This window comes from Eretmochelys imbricata, chromosome 2 (assembly GCF_965152235.1).
Source record: "Eretmochelys imbricata isolate rEreImb1 chromosome 2, rEreImb1.hap1, whole genome shotgun sequence".
Taxonomy (NCBI): domain Eukaryota; kingdom Metazoa; phylum Chordata; order Testudines; family Cheloniidae; genus Eretmochelys; species Eretmochelys imbricata.
In genome coordinates this window covers 58,693,861-58,718,816 of record NC_135573.1, presented here as the reverse complement: position 1 = coordinate 58,718,816, position 24,956 = coordinate 58,693,861, and the positions used below count along the sequence as shown (strand labels likewise).

The following is a 24,956-nucleotide window of genomic DNA, read 5'->3' as shown; positions in this document are numbered from 1 at the left end:
AAAGATAATGGAAGCAGGCTGGGCAGAGGAAGAAAATCTAAGTGTATTTTTCTTGAATACCTTATGAAGTATTTATTTTAGCTGTTGCCACAGAGTAATTTGTCCTGTTCATTTGTAATGTTTCTAAATACCTGCCTGGCACAAACACTACTGCACTGAAAGTAGTAAGTTCAATGGATTTGAGCCCACTTACAGAAGCAATTAATTGACAACCAGATTCTACCCTTTAATTACAATATGTCTCTAGAAATGAAGCTCAACTGATTCAAATTAAATAAAATAAACTGTATATATGGGGAAGTTACTCACCTTGCAGTAACTAAAGTTCTTCGAGATGTGTGTCCCTGTGGGCGCTCCACTCTAGGTGACGGTGCGTCCCGGCGCCATTGATCAGAGATCTTCGGTAGCAGTGCCTGATTGGGACGCACGCACTCAGTTGATATCTCCCGTCTCGTTGGAATCTTCCTGAGTGCATGCGTCCCGCACCCTCCTCAATTCCTTCTCTACCGTGGAGCGATTATACTAGTACTCCAAAGTAGAGGGGAGGAGGGCGGGGAGTGGAGCACCCACAGGGACACACATCTCAAAGAACTTCAGTTGCTGCAAGGTGAGTAACTTCCCCTTCTTCTTCTTCGAGTGCTGTCCCTGTGGGTGCTCTACTCTAGGTGAATGTGTAGCAGTTCCCATGATGGTCGGTGGGACTTTGGAGATGCGGCAGTGAGTACTGTAGAGAGTACCGTATGGCCTACCGTATGGGACTGTGGTGTCTGCCGTGGTATCTTGTGTGATAGCACAGTGCTTGGCAAACGTGTTCAGATGACCACGCAGCCGCTTTACAGATGTTAGAAATGGGTACATTATGTAGGAAAGCAACGGATGTCGACACAGCTCGAGTGGAATGAGTTCTAACGCCTTCGGGCGGTTGATGTCTTGACTGAGTGCCATCCTCTTGAAAAGTTCTTGAAATTGTTTAGTCATCCACGTTCTATGGAGGTGGAGGGAAGAGAACTCCATCTGGAGCTGATGGAGAGTCAGGGATCGGTGAGTCAGGATATGGTCTGTAGCTCACGTTCTCAGGAGGGGGTTCAGGCACTCTTGAAGTGGATGGAGCTGGAGATCGAGGCACAGAAGGAGGTAATGGTTCGGTAGAAGAGGTCTGAGGGTGAGTGGTAGGAGGATGTGGCCAAGGGTACCACTGAGGCCAAGGTATAGGGTAGGAGAACCCAGGTGTCATCCACAGAGGGGTGAAGTAGGGAAACTGAGACTGGTGGTTGTGAGCCATGACCTGAGGCGGAAAAGGTTCCGGTGGAGGAGGAGAGGCAGGTGGGGAGAACTCTGCCTGCTGCTGTACATCAGGTTCGCTATCAGTAAAAGGCAGCCAGTGCAGGTGGGGAGAGCAGCTGTTCAAAAAATGAGCCGTGTGTCCAGGAGCGGGGAGTTAGGCTCAGGTGGCACTGAGAGGTCACCTTGAGTGAGAACCTGTTGCTCCTGCACCCTGGGCTGCGCTGAGCCTGGACTATGCTCTAGCGCATTGTCAACTGAAAGCCTCACTGGTGCCCTGGGGCATGTGCAGGAGCCCTGCAGGGGGTCCACTGCTGGTGCCGGGGCAGGAGGCAGGCTCGGTGCCAACGTTCTTCCTGGCACAGAGCAGAGCGTGCAGTCCGCACCGTGACTATTTTTAGCCCGCAGGGGGTCGGTGTCGACGTTCTTGTCGGCACTGGAGCAGAGCGCGCAGTCAGCACCACGGCTATTTTTAGCACTGAAGCACTTGATGCCGCGGAAGCCTTCCCAGTACAGGAAGTCGGGTTCCTACCTCTGCGGGAGCCGTGGTGAGGCGCTGTGTCAGCCTGAGGCGCCTGCCTTCTGTGCTGTCAATACAGAGGGTAAGGATCTCTTTACTCTTGTTAAAGTCTCTCCTCAGAGACTGTTGGGCTTCTTGCCTCTGCTATAGAGAGGGTGAAGCCATGCTTCCAATTGACTCTGATCTGGCCGGGGAGCATGAGGGAGAGGGTTTAACTTTCCCCGTCTTCGAAGGCAGCTGCAGAGATTTTTCCATTAGTAACATTTTAAGCCGCAGGTCCCTGTCATGATGAGCCCTGGTCTTGAGTCTTGCACAGTGAAGGCATTTTGCAGGGACGTGTGTTTCGCCAAGGCACTTCACACATCGTGAGTGCCCATCAGTCCTGGCATGGAGTCCTGGCAGGAAGCACACTTGAATCCTGAAGCCCCTGGCATATTGAACTAGAAATGGCCGGGGGAAAGTGTCTCAGCGGGAGACGAGCCTGAGGCGAAAAGTTTTTTTGTTTCTGGTTTTATTTTTAAAACTAAGTAACTAAACTATGTAACTATTCTAAAGGAAGGGAAACAACTGGGATGTAACTAATAACTATTTCTATGTTCTTTGTTACTGTTTTCTACAGAAACCAGGGAAGAGAAGCAGCACTGCCCCGAGTCCCGTCTTCAGCGGAGGACGGTTGAGAAGGAACTGAGGAGCATGTGGGACGCACGCACTCAGGAAGATTCCAATGAGATGGGAGATACCAGCTGAGTGCGTGTGTCCCGACCAGGCACTGCTACTGAAGATCTCCAATCAACAGTGCCAGGACGCACCGTCACCTAGATTGGAGCACCCACAGGGACAGCACTTGAAGAAGAAGTATTACATATTAGATATTTATCTCTACTCCACTTGCTACTAGCCATTGCCTTCTGGTTAAAGGACAGGTCTAGGAGTCAGACAATCTGGGTTCTGGTCCCATCTCTGTAACAGACTTTCCTATGTAACCTTGTGCAAGTTGTTTAAAAGCAAGGATATTTCCCTACTTCATAGGGTTGTAGTGAGGTTAATTAATATTTGTCAGACATTCATGTACTTCAGAGATAAGCACCACAAGAAATGCCACCAAATAAAAATATATATAAATATTTTGGAGGAATCATAGGCCAAAACTAATGATGACGGTTTCTACAGGCTACTAACAACTATAAGATCCTGGAAAAAAAAAAAGACACTGAAAATGACTATAACTAAGGGTTCCCAAACTGTGATCCATGGATCATCTGCTGGTGTTCTGGGGAAAGCTATTGGTCACATGATGCTGACTCTCCTTATTTGCAAAACTGCATTAAAAAGAAAATTAAAAATATATCATGAACACTTTCCTATTACTATTTCCCCATGTAAGCAGTTGCTGTAGTTGTCACAGGGACATTATGAGAGCATGAAGAGGAGGAGGTAGGCCTATAGGACAACTTCTACTAAAATATGTCCACACTACTATCCAATCAGTGTTAGACTGACCCATTCCTCTTGTTATGTCTAACCACTGCCTATAAAAAACATACTGAACTGTATTGTAGAACTTTCCATTTGTACTTCAGTATATACCTTATTGTTCCTATGCACACTATATCAGAGCTTGTAATTGCTAAATTGTTTCTGAAGAGGAAACTTGATATTCTATAAGTTAGCTATTTGTCTACTCATTCATTTAAATGTGTCTGTATAAATACAAGCCAAGAAACTATAGCCATAGTACTGACTAAGTTACTAATCATCTATGGCTTTAGAAATAGCAGCTAGCAAAACCAAAGTGCGTGTGTATGTGAACAGCCTGGGTAGATTAGAGTATTTAAGTGCTCATTTTTTCTGACCTGAAACGTCGCATTGAGCCAAGACAAAGAAAGCCTGGCGGTTTTATAGTCACATAATTTGGCACAACTATCAAGTCTTTATTCAGAACAACTCCAGGTCTCGGCCAACACTGAGAATGACCCACCACTCACCTAAAAGGACACATCAGGGATATGGATACGTTGGCATGAAGGACAGATCAATTATCAAGACAAAATTCATCTACCAAGAATAATGAAATCATTCTTCTTCACACTCCTGGAGTAGCTTTGATCCGAGGATTTCCAAGGTGTTTTACAATTGTAATGAAGTAAGCCTCATAACACCCCTGTGTAGTAGGTACTTATATAGTGAGCCCTACCAAATTCACGTCTGTGGAAAAAAAACGTTACAGATGCTAAAATCTGGTCTCCCCTGTGAAATCTGGCTATTGTAGATGGGGGGGCCACACTTGCCATAGGATTGCCACACTTGCTTCTGAGCAGCGTGCGGCTGCTGGCCAGGAGCTCAGCCCTGAAGGCACCGCCATCAGCCTGCAGTGGCGCAGAAGTGAGGGTGGCATGGTATTGCATTGCCACCCTTACTTCTGCACCATCACCAGCAGCAGCTTGCTGCATCCAGGGGAGGTTCCTGGAGGTGGGAGCATAGAGCCCAGTGCATGGTAGGGGCCCTTTGGTGGGGTGCCCTCAGCCCTGCCCCTTCCCAGCTCCAGGCTCAGCACCCACAGGTTAAAGGGCTGGCTGGAGGGGGATGACTACAGAGCCCTGGGCAGTCACCCACCATAAGGCCACTCCTCCCTCCCGCCAAAAGTGACAACCCCCCCATACCAGGCCACCCCTCACTTCTGTGCTGCTGCTGGTGGCAACACTGCCTTCAGAGCTGGGTTCCCAGCCAGCAGCTCCCGCTGTCCAGTTCTGAAGGCAACACCACTGCCAACAGCAGCACAGAAGTAAGGATGGCAATACTGCAACCTCCCTACACTAGCCTTGCAATCCTTGACAATCCCCTTTAGGGCGGGTACCCCCACGGTTTCAACACTGTGAAATTTTCAGATTTAAATATCTGAAACGGTGAACTTTACTATTTTAAAAATCCTACAACCATGCAATTGACCAAAATGGACCGTGAATTTGGTAGGGCCCTACTTATATAGTTAGGGTGTAGGTGGCATTCAGGGTTTTGGCTTGGATCTAAAAATCCCAGAACCTGATGACCTGAGAGATCACCTTTCTCCTCAGGCCACCCTACCGGAATTGGGGGCAGCACCTGAGCTTTACTTTCTGAGAGGGGAAATAAGGTGGCGGCAGGTTAGGCATTCTGCACAAAGGCCCTTCATCTCTGGAACTCATTTCTACCCTTGATCCAAAATAGCCTTAATCGCTGCACTTTCAGGGCATATATTTGGCAGGGCTCCTGCAGAGAGGTAAAGGCATGTAGAGTGGGATGGGGTACACCCTGCTGTGGTATTTACTGGCCAGAATGTTACATTTTTTTTAAAAAAAAATCTGCTACACTATTCCTACTCTGGCACCATTATTTTCGGTAAATAATGGTAGCCCCAGCAATTGCAAGATATCTAGTTTGATGTTAAAAGCAGCCCAATTGTTCAGCCCCAGAAATACTTCAAATACAAGCTCATGAGCCTGCTTACTTCTGCTACAACTGACTAACCTTACTACAGCATCTACATTTCCCCAAAGCAGACAGAGGATTTCTTGTGAATGAATTGAAATAAATTTTAAAATTAGCATTTGATGAGAATATTGTAAAGAGTGCTGTACATTTTGTTTTAAAAATCTTTGTTCAATAATGTTATTAAAATGATTTCCCCCTCTCTAAGAAAGCATGGAAAAGTAAAAGTAAGATTTTTAAACTCTCCAAGAAATTGGTGATTGTACTCTATTTCTCCTACTTTCCCCTCACAAAAAAACAAAACAGAACAAAAAAAACCTCTGAGGTCAAGCCTCTAACTTTGACAGCTGTCACCAGTTACAAAAAACAAACCAAGCCCAACCCATCAAATATATATTTAATTAAAAAACTGAAGTATTTGGGCCTTATTTTTGTGTAGTAGTTTATACTTTTACATTTTTGTAAATTATTTTTGAAACAGCAGTAAGTTACAATAATTATATGGTAAATTAAAAACGGTAACCAAAGTTATTAAAAACTGAAATCTTAACTGAAATAAATGCATCTGATATGTGATAAAATGATAATGAAACTACTGCAGGATGAGCTATGCTCCTAGCAGCGCTGGAGCTCAGCCCACAACTCATTTCAAAACTTATGTTAAAAAAAACTTCTGATGTTTCTTAATATCTGCAATGCACAGCACACAGCTTGTCTCCACTCAATAATCCTAAAGAGATGCTAAGAGCAGTTAAAATGATTTATTCCATAAGATTTTCATTGTATTAATTTATACTTTATGACATCAGAAACCACAGATGTTCAAAAATGCAATTTTATTTGTAACAAAGATATACGTAGCCTGCTAAAACATGGACTAAGTATGTTATGTATCTTTTAAAGGCAATCTGCAATGGAACTGTCTCTCCCACCAAAAAAACTCCCCACTGAGTATTATGCACTGAATGTCCAACATAAACAGAATAAAAGGTAGAGTTCGTTAGGGGGGAAAAGTTAGATTTAAAGTTGCAAGCTCAAGATAATAATGGCTGAGTGCTCCTCTTACTTTGTTCATGTGGGATACTGAGCATTTTCAGCATTTTACATTTTCAGATTAACTTTAAAATGTTTATACAGGTTAAACACTACGTATATAAATATGCAGAATGCTTGGGGTTTCCTTCTTTAGTCAAAATGCAGAACTTATGTGTGTTCCATAAGCTTCATATCATACAATAATTTAGGAGTTTAAGGTATACCATTAACTTAAAATCTATTTTTCTAAAAAATGAGTTAAAATTAATTGCAAGTACACCACCACCTGTCTGATCCTCCAGTCAATTTATGTGGTTTAATAATCATTTTCTTTTAAACAAAAAAAAAAGTTTCCTTTGTTGAAGCCTGAAGGATACACACGAACAAGAGTAAGCTAAGGGCATGTCTACACTTATGTCCGAAGCGATCGATTCCGGGGGCGGTGGAGGGGGGTTGTTGATTTATCGCATCTTCACTAGACGTGATAAATCGACCGCTGAGCGCTCTCCTGTCGGCTCCAGTACTCCACCGGAGCGAGAAGCATAGGCAGAGTCAATGGGGGAGCATCAGCAGTCGACCTACCGCAGTGAAGACACCGCAGTAGATAGATCTAAGTATGTTGACTTCAGCTACGTTATTCACGTATTGCGTAACTTAGATCAATTGTCTCCCCCAGCGTAGACCAGGCCTCGCTTACTATAAATGTACAAAGGAAGTAGTGAAACTGACCATACACAAAGTGAAAGCTAATACACAAAGTAAACAAAAACAACAACAAAATTAGTAGAATTTAGAAATTAAGGTGTTACTTGTAACAAATAGTAAAATTAAAAATAAAAACCCTTGGTGTGTTTTTTTTAAAGCTGAAAGTATCTCTTCAAAAACAAGCCCTGTTTATGAAAATCCTTACTCACTAATCAAGTAACAGTCTCATTTTAAAATAACATTTCCTACATGGGACTCTACTAAGAGACTATATATGCAGGCCTGGAAGGATTAAATTTTTATTGGTAAATATCAATAAATATCAATTTCAGCATACACACAGCAACCAATAAAAAAATATTTCCATTGATGATCACTGATAATTTACATACAGGCAAATGCTACTTGAGAAAAATGTGACTTGAGAAATTTTTAGAGTTTGATTTAAAGATATTTACTTGGTATATTGTAACGTGTGACATTGACTATTTGTGTTAACAGCTATAAAGGATTAACTTTTTGAATCTCAACATCTACTGTCATTAAATAATTGTCTGACCTCTTCCCCTCCTGCATAAGTCAACAAAAACTGAAAAACAATTCACCCATAATTTTGCACAACTGAAAATTTAAATGGATAAATATTGAAAAAAGCTTAAAAAACAATCATTATCCATCCTTTATTTAAAAAAAAAATCCAATTCTGCCGAGCCCGTACATATATATTACCTATAGTAACTTACAGATATCCCATTTTTCTTGAGCTGAGCAAGACTGCATTGTATTTTTCCCCCCCACTCTAGAACTTCCAAGTGCATTTTGTTTCCTGACCTACAGGGCCCTAAAACAAATAAAATAATTCTACAGAGGATTCAGAGAGTTTAACCCAATACTAAAGTGCTAAAGTAGAATTTCAGAGAGTACTTCCAGAAAGACAATTTCACATTTAACAGGAGATGGAATTAAAAGTCTAAATCTACCTACTTGATGTTTTATCTAACAGTGTAAGCAAGCAAAATTACAGTTGACTCAAAACAATTTAGACTGATTCTCATTTAATAATTTGGCAGGAGCCCATTGATCACAGGCTTAGCTGGTAAACTCCCTCCAAGACTTTTGAAAATTCCACTACTTCATGTCCTGCACACCTAATTGAAAATATGGCCTCTTATTTGACTAGTGTTTTCTAAAATGGAAAGTAAAAATGAGTAATTGTTCTGTGCACCTATATAAACCCAAACACCATAAAATCTGAGCAGTCCACAAACAGTAATGAATGTATCCTTACACCCAGCCATGTAAAAAATATAAGCCTCATTTTATAGATGGACAGCTGAGGCATAGATGGTTGAAATGACTTGCCCAAGGTCACACAGGGAGTCTACAGCAAAACTGGGAGCTGATAACTGATCTCTTGACTTCCGAGTCAGTGCCTAAAGCACAAGGCCATCCTTTCTCCCTAGGGCTACATCCCTTCCCTAACTCCTTTGGATGTAATTATACATATAGGACAATTTTATGGGATTAAATGTGATTTCTACCACAAATTCAAATGTCATTTTAGAGTTAAACTCTCAAATTCTTAACTATTTCTCTATCTGGTTGGCTGCCACCTTACTGGAGTTGTTTGTTGATGATGGTGCACTCCTAGACACTAAAAAGGCCAACAGAACAAATTTTCATAGTTGGGTACCAACAAGTTTGCAAAAAGGTACTCAACTGGTCATTGAGTATTCAGCACAGGAGTAGCTTGAGTTTGTGGCATCAGTAAAGAGCTACTGGAGCCCATCACTAGGTGTCATATATAAGATACAAAATTAGCAGATACTATGAATGAAGCAACATGAAAAAATAGTCAGTTGCTTATGTATGTCAGCTCATCTCAGATAAACAAAACTTAGTTTTGTGGAAAAATTATATGTTGTTTTATTTTGTTTGTTTGGGGTTTGTTTGTTTGGAAAAAAACCAGAAATTTTCAATTATAAAAATTCAAAAAAGATTCTTAACTGACCCTATGTATATTATATGCTCACACAAAACCCTATGCTGCGCTATTTCACTCAGCTTCTACTTCCCCGCAAGATATTGTCACTATTACAAAACAACTAGGGCTATCTATTAAATCACAGTTAACTCACACAATTAACTCAAAAAAATTATCACGATTCATCGCAGTTTTAATCGCACTGTTCAGCAGTAGAATACCAAGTGAAATTTATAAAATGTTTTTGGATGTTTTTCTACATTTTCAAATATATTGATTTCAATTACAACACAGAATACAAAGTATATAGTGCTCACTTTATATTATTATTTTTGATTACTAATATTTGACCTCTAAAAAGGATAAACAAAAGAAATAGTATTTTTCAATTCACCTCATACAAATACTGTAGTGCAATCTCTGTCATGAAAGTGCAACTTACGAATGTAGATTGTTTTGCTTTTGAGTGCATTTATGTAACAAAAAAATGTAAAACTTTAGAGCCTAAAAGTCCACTCAGTCCTACTTTTTTATTCAGCCAATCACTAAGAGAAACAAGTTTGTTTACATTTATGGGACATAATGCTGCCTGCTTATTATTTACAATATCACCTGAAAGCGAGAACAGACGTTCACACTTTTGTAGCCGGCACTGCAAGATATTTAGGTGCCAGATATGCTAAACATTTGTATGCCCCTTAATGCTTCGGCCACCATTCCAGGGAACATGCTTCCATGCAAGCAGTGGCGGATGATGACCCAGCATGTGTTGTTTGTTTTAAGAACACTTTCACTGCAGATTTGACAAAACACAAAGAAGGTACCAGTGTGAGGTTTCTAAAGATGCTACGGCACTTGACCCAAGATTTAAGAATCTGAAGTGCCTTCCAAAATCTGAGAGAGACAAGGTGTCCACAGAAGTCTTAAAAGAGCAACACTCTGATGCGGAAACTACAGTACCCGAACTACCAAAGAAGAAAAAAAAAATCAACCTTCAGCTGGTGTCATCTGACTCAGATGATGAAAATGAACATGTGGCAGTCCGCACTGCTTTGAACTGTTATCAAGCAGAACCCGTTACCAGCATGGACACCTGTCCTCTGGAATGATGGCTGAAGCGTGAAGGAACATATGAATTTTTAGTGCATCTGGCATATACAAGGCTGGCTACAACAGTGCCAAGCGAACACCTGTTCTCACTTTCAGGTGACATTATAAACAAGAAGTAGGCAACATTATAAACAAGAAGCAGGCAACATTATCTCCTGCATATGTAAACAAACTTGACTGGCTGAACAAGAAGTAGGACTGAGTGGACTTATAGGCTCTAAAGTTTTACATTGTTTTGTTTGTGAGTGCAGGTTTTTTTTCACATAATTCTGCACTTATAAATTCAACTTTCATGATAAAGAGATTGTATGACAGTACTTGCAATGGGGAATTGAAAAATACTATTTTTTTTACAGTGCAAATATTTGTAATAAAAATGAATATAAACTGAGCACTGTACACTTTGTATTCTGTGTTGCAATTGAAATCAATATATTTGAAAATGTAGAAAACATCCAAAAATATGGAAATAAATGGTATTCTATTATTGTTTAGCAACGTGATTAATCCCCATTAATTTTTTTAATTGCTTGACAGCCCTAAAAACAACAATTTTCCTTATTAACTGCTTCCTTGTCAGCAACAAGCAAAATCAATAAAAATACAGCAGAAATCTCTTCTGTAAATTCAACTAATGCAAATCAGAGAGTATTTTCAATTAGGAGTGCTACAGAACATCTCTTCTACACTGCTGATAGCAAGTTTACACTTTTTTGGGGGGAGGATGGGGGGGGTGGAAGGTTCCTTTATTCCCCTTTTGAAATCCAATCCTGGTAAAAAGGTGGGGTTTTTTTCCTTTTCCTAAGCAAACTCTAAAAGAGTAGGTGATGATCCTCTTTCAATTACAGCAGCATAACTTCAGTGGAATTATTCTGTGTTTGCACAGCGTAACAGAACATAATATGGTTCATATGTCCAAATTATCACTCGATTTATAAACCTATTTTTTCACAAAATTAAAATAGTAAAAGTAGTATAAAGATCATGTCAACATCAGTAGAAGTGTATTAATTTTTCATTACATTTTAAAAGAACTTTTCAGCTTTTTTTTAAAAAAAGCGTAACTGTATTCCTCACTTTGCTATGCACATAGTCGAAAGCTCACATTTTTGCTTTTCCCCAGGTTTTCTGTGCTAGTGACACATCTAACTACATGTTACTCTGATCTTACTTACACAATTCTTTTAGGTCTTCGAGATGTTTGAATCAATCACTGTTTACACTGACTTGATCGAAGAGTGTCAAATGGAGAAGCCACTACGTAAAAACATCCACAATGCATTAATAACAATGGGAAATTCTTTTATATTAAAACACTTGTAGTCAAATGTATTCAATTTCTATTACTAGTTATGGACAATTTAAGTGGCTGATATGAAGAGTTCACAGCCATGGAGCAATCTGTTCAGACCCACCCACCACCTCTCTACTAATTTTTGTGTAGATACATATTTTGTCACAGAAACTTTGTGGAACGATGATAATCAATGGGACATGGTAATACCAGAGTACACAATATACAGGACTGAAAGAGTAGGTCATGCTGTGGGGGAGTGGCATTATATGTGAAAGAAAGCACAGAGTAAAATATAGTAAAAATCTTTGATTAATCAAACTGCCACTGATATGGATACGAATTCCATGCTTGAACAGTTAAGAGTATAGCTACAGGAATATACTACTGACCACCTGACCAGGATGGTGACAGACACTGTGAAATGCTCAGGTAGATTAGAAAGGCTACAAAAATAGAAAACCCAATAATAATGGGGGATTTTAACTATCTCCAGATTGACTGAGAACATGTCACCTCAGGATGGGATGCAGAGATAAAATTTCTAGGTAACCATTAATGACTGCTTCTTGGAGCAGCTCCTGGAACCTATAAGGGGAGAAGAAATTCTTGCTTTAGTCCTAAGTAGTGCACAGGATCTGGTCCAAGAGGTGAATATAGCCAAACCGCTCAGTAATGACAATCATAATGTAATTAAATGTAACATCATTGTAGGAGGGGAAATACCAAAGAAACCCACTACAGTAATATTTAACTTAAAAAATTAAATACTACACAAAAAATTTGGAACTACACAAAAATGAGGAAGCTAGTTAAATAGAAACTAAAAGGAATAGGAACAAGAGTGAAATGCCTGCAAGCTGCATGGAAACTATTTTAAAACACCATAATATATGCGCAAACTAAATGTATACCCCAAATAAAAAACAAAAACAAAAAAAACAGTAAGAGGGCCAAAAAATGCCACCATAGCTAAACAACAAGAATAAAAGAGGCTGTTAGAGGAAAAAAGGCATAGTTTAAAAACCGGAAGTCAGATCCTACTGAGGAAAATAGGAAGCATAAATTCTGGCAAGCGGAATGTAAAAGTGTGATTAGGCAGGCCAAAAGAGAATCTGAAGAGCAACTAGCAAAAGACAAAAACCAAAAACAACAAAATTTGTTTTTAGTATCTCAAAAGCAGGAAACCTGCCAAACAATCAGTATGGCTATTGGATGGTCAAGATGCTAAAGGAGCACTTAAGGAAAACAATGTTGCTGTGGAGAGGCTAAATGAATTCTCTGCATCAATCTTCACTGCAGAGGATGTGAGGGAGATTCCCAAAGCTAAAGCATTCTTTTAAGGTGACAAATCTGATGAACTGTTGCTGATGGAAATGTCAGAGGAGGTTTTGGAACACACTGATGAATAAGAGTAATAAAATCACCGGGAGCAGATGGTATTCACCCAAGAATTCGGAAAGAACTCAAATATGAAATTGCAGAACTACTAATTGTGGTACATGATCTATCGCTTAAATCAGCCTCTGTACCAGATGACTGGAGAATAGGTAATGTAACACCAATTTTTTTAAATGGGCTCCAGAGGCAATCCTGGGGATTATAGGCCAGTAATCCTATTTTCAGTATGAGGCAAATTGGTTGAAACAATAGTAAAGAACAAAATTATCAGACATGTAGATGAACCCAATTTTCTGAGAAGCAGCAACACTGCTTTTACAAAGGGAAATCATGCCTGACCAATCTATTAGAATTCTTTGAAGGGGTCAATAAACGTGGACAAGGGTTATCCAGTGGCAAGGTCCCGCAATAAAGGCTCTTAAGCAAAGTAAGCAGTCATGGGATAAGAGGGAAGGTCCTCTCATAGATCAGTAACTGGTTAAAAAGACAGGAAACAAAGGGTGGGAATAAATGGTCAATTTTCACAGTGGAGAGAGGTAAATAGAATGATCCCTCTAGGATCTGTACTGGGACTGTTCAACATATTCATAAATGATCTGGGTAGAGATGTAAACAACGAGGTAGCAAAGTTTGCAGATGATACTAAATTACTCCAGATCATTAAGTCCAAAGTTGACTGCGAAGAGTAGCACAGGGATCTCACAAAACTGGGTGATGGAGCAACAAAATGACAGAGGAAAACTGTTGTTGATAAATGCAAAATAATGCATATTGAAAAACATAGTCTCAACTATACGTACAAAATGATGGGATCTAAATTAGCTGTTACCACTCAAAAAAGATCTTGGAATCATTGTGGCTAGTTCTCTGAAAACATCTGCTCAATGTGCAGGAGCAGTCAGGAAAGCTAACAGAATGACAGAATGTTAGAACCATTAGGAGGAAGAAAGAGGAGACAGTAAATATCATAATGCCACTATAAATCCACGGTACCCCCACATCTTGAACGTAGTTCTGGTTGACCATCTCAAAAAAGATATATTAGAATTGGGAAAAGTTCAGAGAAGGGCAACAAACATGGCTGGGGGTATGGAACAGCTTCCATACGAGAAGAAATTAAAAAGACTGAGACTGTTTATCTTAGAAAATAGACAACCGGGAGGTGGGGCAGGAGAGAATATGATGGAAGTCAATAAAATCATGAATGGTGTGAAGAAAGTGAATTGGGAATTGTTACTCCTTCACATAACAGAAGAACCAGGGGTCCTCCAATGAAATTAAACACACAGGAGGTTTTAAACAAAATATAAGGAAGTACTTCTTCACACAACACACATTCAACTTGTGGAACTTGTTTTCAGGGGTTGTTGTGAAGGCCAAAAGCGTAACTGGGTTCAAAAAAGAATTAGGTAAGTTCATGGAGAATACGTCCACCAATGGCCATTAACCAAAATAGTCAAGGGCACAACCCCATGCTCTGGGTGTCCGTAAATCTCTGACTGCCATATGCTGGGATTGAACAAAAAGGGATGGATCAATCAATAATTACCCTATTCTGTTCATTCCATTTGAAACATGTTACCAACCACTGTCAGACACAGGATACTGGGCTAGATGGACCATTGGTCTGATGGACTATTGGCTAGTCTTATGTTTTGAATGAAACTAATCAACAATGAAAAATAAAACTAAAAACATTCAGCTAGAGCCTAAATTCAAAGACTTCCCATTAAAAATATTTATGAAGAGTAACCGAACAAAAAGATAAACAGAAAATTTATTAACACTGTGTGAAATTTCACACCCATTGGTCACTTTTTTCTAGAGAAAAACAGTATTTATGCATTTCAAGCCCACTCAGAATTCAACCCTAACTACAGAGTTGTTACCAGGCACTTCCCTAATACGGTCCCTGCCCCACAGCACTTACCATTTCAATAGATAAAGAAAGATGGGAGAAAGGGAGTCATCCCCCTTTTACACGTGAGAAAACCTGTGGCAGATCAAGTAACTGAACTCAGATCTTATAAATCCAAGCCCAATGCTTTAGCCATTGGATCATCACTCCTCTCCTGGTTCAAAATTAAGGTGTGTCTACTGGAGCACTAAAATACCATTAGGAAGAGAACCACATTTTAGCCTGTTCTTGTTGGCAAGGTGCTCGTATGGTTATCCTCACCATTGGTGGTCAAGGATGAACTGATTTGCTGGCTAATGACCCTCCAAAACTATTTTACATACTTCTAGACTGGTCATCACTGTAGCTTCTAAGCACAAAATAAAAGGCCAGATGTAGTACCTTACTGCTATAAAAGTACCAAACAATGACAGAGGGGCAGAATACGGCCCATAGTAATAAAACTAGTATAGTGCTGTCCAGAAAGTGACTTCAGAATGAATGGTTCTCCCCCCACCCAGGATACTGCAGGCTTTTTAAAGCAGATTTATAATATACATGTACTATCTACACTTCGTGTGTATGAATATCAGTATTTCTCACCTTTGTTTATGGTGGGAAGGCAACGGCATGATTTTGTAAAACAGTTTTAACACAATTTGTCCAGTCCACAACAGCAGAGAAAGTTACTTCATATTATCTACTAGCCAGAACCATATTTAAAACAAATTTCAACACAGCTGTAGACAGAAAGGAAAGCTACCACTCAATCACCTCTTGTACAATTGTGTAACACTGCTTTAGCCAATCATTTAAATTATTTGAAAGGAGAGAAATAACTCAGGAATTTTACAAAAAAGTCAGAGCCAGTTTGCAGGTTTTCAAGGGAACCATTATATTTTTAAAGTCCTTTTAAAGCTAAGTATCTTTATTTTTTTTAAATGAAAGATTAAAAAGGAATTTAATTTACATAGTAGAAGTATTTCCCTCCCTTCCTGCAGATATGATTCGTGGAACTCTATGCTATTTTGATAAAGAGTTTCAGGGGAGGGGAAGGATGGGAAGAAGATGAGCTAAACATTTGAAAAGGGGAACTTCTAAAAGTGTAAACTAAAATCTGGTATTTGAGCAACATGCCAGTCATAAATGGCTACAGACATACTACTCAAGCTTTAGAAAATACACTCGTATGATCAGCTTCCTTAAAATCCCAGAGGAATTATTTTGGTCAAGTACATGGGAACCTAGAAAAATGTTTAAATGATTAAGGTATAATTAACTTCTTTTTAAAGCCCTGGTCTACACTACGAATTTATATTAGTCTAACTACATCACTCAGGGATATGGAAAATCCACACCGCTGAGTGATGCAATTATACCAGCTGAACTCCTGGTGTAGACAGCACTATGTTGACACAAGGAGCTTCCCCTGTCGATGTAGCTACTGCCTCTCAGGGAGGTACAGTACCTACAATGATGCAAGAAGCTCTACCATCGGCACAGGTAGCATCTTCACTAACCACTGCAGCTCTGCAAGCGTGGACAAGCCCAAAGCGGATAAGACTTTAGTGATGATAGTTCATTTTGAAACTGGATACAGAAATAAACGTTGGCTTTATTAAAAAGAAGTTGTATAACTTTTCACAATAAATCTTTTCATATAAAAAATAATGAGGTTGCAATGGCACTTTGCCAGATATTAGCTTAATAAACTTGACATTCGCTTGGTACTTTAGCCAGTAAAGTTAGTTTTCTGTTTGAGTATCAGCTACTTTAATGCTCGGGCATTGTGGCATCATTACAAAAATAGAAATTCAACCACATTAACATACAGACATGTGTCTGTGGATCTTTAATTTACTGTACTGTAAAGCTGCCAGATAAACAGATCAGTAGAATTCAATTTTCAGAAAACCAAGGCAAAATCTACTGGCCTTGATCCAAGTTATCAGTGTCATTGTCAAGCCCTATATTTAATTAATACTATTTACTGTCAACATCTGAGTTGGGTAGATCTTTCACCAGCCTCAATTTGGAGGCTAAGGGCAGGCAGTGAGGAATATTTGCCTGAGTAAATGCATGTCATCTTCCTTGATGATACAAGCGCTCAGCTGTCCTGTTCTTGACCCCTGTAGCATTCCCAGGCTCTAACACTGATGACACAGTGCAATCAATCTACATTTATTATATATATATATATAGTGACAGGGTCGGGCCAGATGGCTGAGGGAGAGTAATAGAAGGCAGATATATTAGCCCCAGGCTAAGTAGGTCCCTTTTCCCTGAGTAAGGTAACAGGGAAGGTTCCAGAACAATCAGGAACCTTCTGGAGACAATTAAGACAGGCTGATTAGAATACCTGCAGCCAATCAAGAAGCTGCTAGAATCATTTAAGGCAGGCTAATCAGGGCACCTGGGTTTTAAAAAGGAGCTCACTTCAGTTTGTGGTGTGCGTGTGAGGAGCTGGGAGCAAGAGGCACTAGGAGCTGAGAGTGAGACCGCGGACTGAGGTGTACCAGCATTATCAGACTCCAGAAGGAAGGTCCTATGGTGAGGATAAAGAAGGTGTTGGGAGGATGCCATGGGGAAGTAGCCCAGGGAGTTGTAGCTGTCGCACAGCTGTTCCAGGAGGCACTCTAGACAGCTGCATTCCACAGGGCCCTGGGCTGGAACCCAGAGTAGAGGGCAGGCCCGGGTTCCCCCCAAATCCTCCCGGTCAGACACAGGAGTCGTCGACCTGAACTGTGGGTTCAGAAAAACGGCCACGCTGAGGGCTGCCGTGAAGCTCCAAGGCGAGCAAATCCTCCAATAAGCGCAAGACCCACCAAGGTAGAGCAGGAACTTGTGTATGTGTGTGTATTCCTCTGATGATGGCTCTTTCTTCTGCAAATGTGTATATACTGTGCTTTCTTCAATATAAAAAGGTTGTGAGCAAAATAAGCAATATAATAAAAAAAACTTTATTCAAGGTCTATTATTCAGTCAATTTTATTCACTTATTAAATATTGGTTAAGTTAGTTTCCAGTTATCCCCTTATTTCCAAAATATTTTTCATTTAATTCATTTTAAACTAAAAAGTTAAAAGTAACTAACTATCTTAATGTAGTTACTTAAGAAAAGAGGATCTCAAACACAGGTGTTTATCTTTTAAACAGTCCTATCACATATAATATTTCATATTCCTCCAACACAATAAGCAACTCAGTTGCACAGCATCTGCTCCCATGCAACACATCCACTGAATTTAAAGTGAGTTTTACATGTGTGAAGACTGTATACTCAGAACCAGAGACAGACTTGTATATTATTTAAACCTATAATTTATTTTTAAACAACCCTAACCCATTAACTTAATTTATATTTTTGCTATTCACAGTTTTTTAAAAAATAACTTTAATGCTTCAATAATTAATCTTCTTTGATTTTACAAGGATATCAAAGTGTTAAACTTATGGTATCACAATCATTTCCACATCACAAAAAAACAGAAAGGTCAATGCCCACTCCCAATGGCTGGAAATTGATCTATGGGATGCACCCGTCTAATCTTAACAGAAGATCACTGCTCAGAGTTTCAAATAAAGGTGAAAGTCCTCGTGGTCACTGACAATATGCCCTGCAGAAAATGTCTTTCCTGACCCCAGATTAGGCAATCATATTAACCCTGTTTGCGTGAAAATAACTATAGCTAAACATCTAATTCAACCTTGATATACCACTGGTGTACAAGTAATTGTTTATTTTTCCTTGAATACTAGTAAACCAGATTTTTCTACTACCAAAAACAGAGAATTCTGATCATATTTGGAGAAAAACAAAACTTCTCACTTATTTTTAAAGTCAAAGAAGGGTCATGTGTTCTTCTACTGCCTAGTTTGAAATATTTTTTTTCACCCAAATCTCTGTATATGTGCAGATCCTCATATAAGCCTCTTCAAACTTCTAATTAAAGCACATCAAACTTCTTTGATTAGTAGACTTTATTTTATTCCAATTTATTATACATCTTCTGCAGAATTTGTATATCCCTCTGGAAGTAAGGTGCTCATAAATGGTTGCAATACCAGGTATATAAATTATGCTACCATAGAGCTTTTTATTAACTGTAAAATACCACACATACTTTAAGGTTTTCACTTACTAATTGTTTTGATTTTTGAAATGAGGGAAAGCACTACTCAAAATGTTTAGGAAAATAGATGTATTACAGAATCTTCTCTTTCCTGTCTATAGCGAGACTGTGATCTGCATATTATAATTATGCACATCAAATTAATAAGGAGCTTCCTAGAATATCACAGTTTAAGTTCTGCATTTTGTGTGCAATTTGTGGTACAACAGTTTAAATTAAGAAAGACAGGATCATGTATGTTTATACAATTAAACTGAATATCAGATTATTTCACAGAATGAGTCTGAATTAAGAATGATTTTTGATAAGACACAATAAATAGTAAAAAAAAGCAAAAAAGAGGTAGCAGACAATGCCATTTAGTCTTTGTATATTTTAGTCTTTTCATTTATTGACAATAAAGAAAAAGTGGGGTTTTTTGTTTTTATTTTTTTAAGGAAAATTCTTTTGCTCTACAAAATTTGCTTAATATAACTGTAAAAGATGAAAAGATACCCGACACAGATATACATATTTTAGCCCGTAATTTTTCAACGTTTTGCAAACTGCTAAACACATTAAGAACCCTGTTACTTAGCATAACTACCTACCTGCATACTTAATATGTGCAAGTCTCAAAAATGCACATTTATAATTAGTCTTTAGTAAGTCATTCTACAACACATTAAAGGGAACATATTTTCTTGAGAATCCTGAAAGGGGTCTCACACAAAAAGAAAAATTATCTCTAGATTTTATATAGAATCTTTTAAATTATTATGGAGTACCACTATTACGTTAAACAAGCCTATTTATTTATCTTCTGCTGCTAAATTTTGTTAAACTACAAAATTATCATCATCAGTTTAAAACAAGCTACAAGAGGTCTCTTTTTACTCACTCTCAGAAGTATTATCCCTTCTCGTGAATGGATTCAGACAGGTATATCATTCCTGAGCAATTAGTTATTTGGTTATCATTATATTGGTTTCAGCCACAATGTACGTAGTTTATTAGTGCTGGTAGAAGGAAAGAGTTCTATTATTACAACACAACCTTTACTATAAGAAAGGCCACATCTGGAAAGTAAAATGTCCATTAGCTAGATGATAAAAGCATTTATTTGGTTTAATCTTAAAATATACTACTTCTTGAGTAGCTTCAGCATATATTTGTTTACTTTCTTTCCCAACACAGGATGTCACTCTGGATCCTACACTCTTGTGAGTAGTCTTTACATGAGTAGTCCAGCCAAAAATATTTTCACAATGAGCCTTTGAACATTTCTTTTCTTACTCGCATTGTATTAATTAGTTTGTATGTTATCTAAGACAGGTTTTTATGTCTGTGCCCTAAATATTCAGATCAAAACTCCTTACTTGATCATCAAATTCTCTACTGAAAGAGCTATAACTGTAGCAACAGTGTTTAAATGTATATAGTTAATAGATAACTCACCAAGACTCAGTGAGGCAGTCAAATCAGTTCTGTAGGTCGTGTGTGTGTGAGCTTCAGTACTCAGATACATCTCAAGTGTGCTATAAACAGAAGTAAAAGAGAAATGTTAGCCTTTTTGAATAGAGAAACTGAAATTACATTAATATTGCAGTATGTTTAACATAATGTACTGATCATTAACTGAGAAAGTCAGCACTATAAACTTTGCAGTGTGATATCTGGGTCAGAGATCACTGTATAATTATGGTTTCAGAGTAGCAGCCATGTTAGTCTGTATTCGCAAAAAGAAAAAGGAGTACTTGTGGCACCTTAGAGACTAACAGATTTATTTGAGCATAAGCAACTGCATGAATTACTCCATATACACACCATTCCCTTTACAGGAATTATTGCTGACTGCATGCAAACCCATGGTGATAGCAACCAATAGGTTAAAATTAATTTGAACTCTGTGTACTTTATTTTCTGTGAAAATAAGTCCAGGATAACCAAGATTCTCAGCTAGCTGCTCCTCACATATATCAGAACTCGAATCCTTTCTTAAAAATCAGAACCTGAAGCAGAGTTTACCAAATCAGTGGAGAAAATCTCCATGACAGCTACTGCTTCCTTTATTTGTTGGTCTGATTTGCTTTTTAAACAAAATTAGTGTCTAAATCTCTAAAAATAGGAACTATTATAAAAAAGCCTTTGAGTCCATATTAAAAACAAACTTCATGAAAATTATATGCACATTCATTAAATTCAGTTATTCTCCACTCTTCAAATTCCACTTTAAAGCAAACATTTCTGGCCTGAGTGACAGAAGCATTAGAGTTAGTCAACAAATGAAAAAATATGCATTTGGAGTAACCTTTAGATTCCAGGAGAACAGAAGACAACCATTTTTGTACCAAAGCAGTGCCCACTCTTTCAGAGAAGAGGAGGTGCAATATTCTTCTGGAGTGCTTGCTCATGTCCATGGGCGGCGGACGGAACCCCACTTTGGGAAGGCTAAACCCTGGCTCTGCCCCTTCCACTCTCACACCCCCTGCAGCCAGAGCCCCAAGACCCCCTTGCCCCTCCCATGGCTGGAGCCCCAAGGCCCCCTGCCATGCCCCCTGCAGCCCAAGCCCTGAGACCCCCTCTCCCCTCCGTGGCCTAAGCCATGGGACCCCCTGCCTCTCCCACCCCTTCCCCCACCCCCCGCAGACAGAAGAGCCCTGGGCCAGCCAGAGCCCTGGGCCCTCCGCCACAACCTGCTCAGAGAAGCCCCCGTAACCGCACCTCCCCTCCACAGACCCCAAGCCGCCCCGCGAAAATTCAAAAGCTCTTCTCTTCTTCTCTCTTCCAGAAGAAGAACCTGAGCTTTTGCTATGGCCCACACAGGTTCCGGGGCAGCTGAGAAGGCAATATGTGTTATTCAGCATCCTGGGTTCATCAGTAATCTTCCTGGAGTCCAGGGAGATTACTAATGAACCTCTAGAGTGGTGCACGTATGTTCCTTCCTCAGTTCCTTCCCCCTCCCTCAGTTCCTTCTTACCACCAGTGACTGTGTTGGAACGTCTCCTTGCTTTGGAGAGCTTTCCAATCTCTACTGTGTTTAACAACTATATAAAATAAATTCACTACTAAAGCTTAATCAGTTTTGTTCCCTCCAACGCTTCAGCAGAGGCTCGCTATCCGATACCTTTCTCCACTCTTGGTCAGGACTCCTGATATACGCCTTCCCACCAATTCTGCTCATCATCAAAGTCCTCTCAAAAAATCAAGATGGACATGGCACGGGTCATTATGATTGCCCCAGCATGGCCTCGTCAGCATTGGTTCAGCATGCTCATGGCCTGCCATTGCAGCCCATGGCTACTTCCCAGCCACCCGGACCTACTCTCGCAGGATCACGGTTGACTCCTGCACCCGAACCTCCTTCCGGCATCGGTGCATATGGTGAGCACACACACACCTACAATGGAATGGACATGAGCAACATATCTCAAAGAACAGTTACAAAAGGTAACCGTTTTTTATTAACTTCACTCTACCATCCACGTAACCTTTATAAACAGATTCTGTCTGAGGGCCAGATGACATTTGTACCCACCAAACAAACTACCAAAGAAGCATTTACACCAATACTATCCTTACTTCTCATTCTGACTGACAAGAAAAACGGAGGTATGAATTAAAGCTGCTCACCTATATTCTAAGACTTATGTAAGTCCTCTTCCCTCCCCACCCCAAAGCAATCAACAACAACAAAAAAAGTGCTTTGAGGAAAATGGTATTTAGAGCGTAGGAAGAATTACATTCTTGATCGTGGCCCTATTCGCTTATATACCTTTTAAAAATAAATTCTGTTAAAACTTCTTACACTCACAAGTGGCACACCACTCAGTAATTGGCTATTCTTAGACGCTACCACCAAGGAATAGAGGACAATCTGGACAATACATTTACATGCACTGCAAGTAATTTGGTAGGCGTTTTGGATACATACATTTCCACTACAGCATTTAAAACGCATGTTGGTACTACAGAACACAAATATGTGATACTTAGAGACTAACCAATTAATCTGAGCATTGGATGCATCTGATGAAGTGAGCTGTAGCTCACAAAAGCTCAAATAAATTGGTTAGTCTCTAAGGTGCCACAAGTACTCCTTTTCTTTTTGCAGACACTACTAGGGTGACCAGACAGCAAGTGTGAAAAATCGGGACAAGAGGTGGGGGTAATAGGAGCCATATAAGAAAAAGACCCAAAAATAGGGACTGTCCCTATAAAATTGGGACATCTGGTCACCCTAGACACTTCTACAGCTCCAGTCCTCAACCACTGAGAAAGCAGAAGAGAGTGCTGGATGCTGTCCCTAGAATCTAGTTAAGAAACTCTATTTTTCATAGAAGTGTTTCATCTGAAGGTTCTCTCTGTAGCCAGAAGGATGGTGTAGGTAGAAGAGGCTGTCTTCTCCACCTTCCCCTGAACGCTACCACCAATCAGTCTCACGACTTTTGTAGGGGATGAGGTCTGCTACTCTTAACTCTCTTCCCAGCGTCCTAGCTGCTATAAGGTGTGGGGTGGGAGAATACAAGGGAATATTCTCCACTACTCTCCTCCAAAGTCATTTTTGGGTCTTCTTCTCTTTTTTGAATAGATCCATAGCTATCTTCTTCTGCTGTTCACAGCAAAGTGAAATTAACCTGATTCTTGACAACGTCACTGCAGCCCACATGGTTCCGAATAGCAACCGTGGAACTGACCAGTATTTATTAAATTCAATCTGTCCCATTTTGCAAAGCTATGAGAAATAACAGAGGCACAGGAGCTGTCTGTCTGAAGACTACGACAGCACTCTATGGGAAGGCTCACAAGGGGAAGGTTATCGTCACAACTTAAATTCTGCAGAAATTGGTCAGAAATTGTGCTCCAGAATAGAAATGTAATTGGTGCATTCAAGATAATTGAAAAAATATGGAATTAGTTAATTTTAATGAAAAAAGTGTCAGACAGGCAGGGAGACTCTTGTTGGCCAAAGAATAGGTACTGTATGAACGTATTTGCACCAACTTACCCTCCAAATGTGTCTCAACTGCAAAATGGGTTGTAGGGAAGAAACAATTGCTCAGAGGGAGAGAGAAGTTTAGCATCTCTGCACATCCATTTCTTGACTTAGATACTGAATTGCAAACAAAGATGCCAGCGTCAATCGTAGTGATGGTTCTTGGGATGCAGAAACTTGTCTCGAGAAAACCAGATAGAAACCACCCAATTCATATCAAACAGGTGACTCATCAGCTCTCAAGTTTGAATTTAATGTTTGTATTACAGTAGTTCTCAAAGGCAACAATCAGGATCAGGGCCCCTTTGTGCTATTATTACGTGTATATTGTAGCAGCATAGAGCCCCTGTCATGGACCAGGCTCCAACAGTGCTAGATGCTGAACAGACACAGAACAAGAAGACAGGCTAGCTACTGTACAAAACACATGAATAGACAACATCTGCCTTGAAGGCCTCACAGTCCAAGAATAGTGGTAAACTTTCAGTCACCAGTCAGGGCTGTATTTGAACTAGAGGTGAAAGATACCATGTCCTACTGAGTCCCTCTGCCCAGTCATCTAGTTATCCCAGGGAAACCTTTTTAAAGCTAAACAGGAAAACAAAATATAGATGATATATCCCAGGTGTAGCCAATATTACACATTTTTATTATTTTGAACAACTCTTCCACTCAAACGGCAATATCCCTTCCATGCACAATGCAATTGCAATGGAACATCATCACACATCAAGTACATATGGCAGTACTGAAGGTGCATTTTCCTACATCTGTAGTAGGTGACCCACCAGTTAAGCAATTAACATCAAACTTCTATGTACTACTACTTAACTGAGAACAAGACAGTGAATGACTATCCCTCTCAGAAATGCACCCAGAAGAGATCCCCATCTTGAGTGGGCAAGCAAAGTGAATTAAATATTTCTATCTTTGGTCATATACATTTAGCCTTCAGACTCTTGCAACATGAGCACTAACAGCAACACATCCTGACTGTACCTTCCAGGTATATGCAAAGATGGGCAATCAAAGGAATACCAAACAGCAGAACTGTAGCAAGGTCAATGAATATAGTCAGCCTCGATTACAAATTCTCTACCTCTTTACATCAAAACAACCTCAATTATGTAGATTTAAAAAAAACCAGCAAAACTTA

The 24,956-nt window shown here is 39.6% G+C and overlaps 1 protein-coding gene across 9 annotated transcripts in view; it reads right to left on the bottom strand.

Annotated features, from left to right (window-relative positions):
* NCOA2 (nuclear receptor coactivator 2) overlaps positions 1-24,956 on the bottom strand; it is a 255,379-nt gene that overhangs the window by 215,940 nt on the left and 14,483 nt on the right. For 5 of the 9 annotated variants that reach the window (XM_077810162.1, XM_077810156.1, XM_077810159.1 and 2 more), the window contains exon 2: positions 20,263-20,342. The gene's annotated coding sequence lies outside the window, so the exon portion shown is untranslated. Of the gene's footprint in view, positions 1-11,275; positions 11,352-19,705; positions 19,810-20,262; positions 20,343-21,115; positions 21,282-24,956 lie in introns of those variants that run through there. The other 4 variants (XM_077810158.1, XM_077810165.1, XM_077810161.1 and 1 more) reach the window with 4 other exon arrangements.